We start from the raw sequence: 1188 nt of genomic DNA on the forward strand, positions 1-1188 counted from the left end.
ATTTTCCAGGGCCACGCATTCATTATGGGAAATACAGAACAGAACTTTTTCTCTGCTGCTTTGAATGAGTGTCAAAGTTTCATTGTTGTCACTGTAGGTTGTTTCTTGCCTGTCTCATAGAAATACCTGCTTTTGCTCAGATTTCTGTTTTCCTTCTGCTTCCCCCCACCCCTTCCCCCGTGGCTTTTTTTTCTTTGTTCCAATAGATTTTTAGGGAGTTTTGTTTATAGCATCTTTCTTACTTCAAGGGCTGCCCATACATCTTTCCAGTTGTGACAGCCGCCTGAGAATGATACTGGCCCTTGACTGGAAGTCTGTTACACCTGCATGGGTCAGTGCAGCTTTAGACCCCATGGAAGAGCAGCTGCCTTCTGGGAAAAGGCAGCACTAGGTCACCTATGGACATGGGGCACTCACAGAGGAATGGCTCTGACTGCAGCAGAGTGCCAGAGTGCTCAGCCCTGGCAGGCCTGTGCAGGAGCAGGTTCTGCCAGCTCTCAGTTGTGTCTTTGGCTTGAGGGTGTTTGGCAGGCACAGGTTGGCCCTGAGCTGTGTTTCAGGGTGGGGACAGAACTCTGGTACCCAGATGTTGCTGATGTTGCTGAATGCTGGTTTGCACTCAGCGGCTGCCCTGGGGATCCAGCAGAAGGGAGCTTGAGCTCGCACTGAGCACGCACTGCTCGCACCGTGGGTATCCCACCTGCTGTGTGGGACAGCAGGCTGCTCCTCTAGGGGACAGGGGCCCTGGCAGTGTTGGCCTGATTGTCTTAAAATCACAGAATCATCATAGAATTGTTTGGATTGGAAATCCAGTTTGACCCCTTTGCCACAGGCCAGGGTCACCTTCCACTAGACCAGGCTGCTCAAAGCCCCATCCACCCTGGCCTTGAACACTTCCAGGCATGGGGCATCCACAGCTTCTCTGGCCAACCTGTGCCAGTGTTTGACTGCCCTCACAGTTAAGCATGTCATTCCAATATTTCATCTAAAGCTGTCCAGATGTCCTCTTTTTAAAGCCATCATCGCTTTGTTCTGTCACTACATCGCTGTTTTCCAAATTACCACTTAGTACCTTTTGATGTTGTTTTTTAATCCAGAAAATCTCCTATTAAATCCAACGTATTGAGACATTAAACATCATATTAACCATGCCTTTATGCAGTGTTCCTAAATTATCCCTGGGGAGCT

Source organism: Geospiza fortis, unplaced genomic scaffold (assembly GCF_000277835.1).
Source record: "Geospiza fortis unplaced genomic scaffold, GeoFor_1.0 scaffold40, whole genome shotgun sequence".
Taxonomy (NCBI): Eukaryota; Metazoa; Chordata; class Aves; order Passeriformes; family Thraupidae; genus Geospiza; species Geospiza fortis.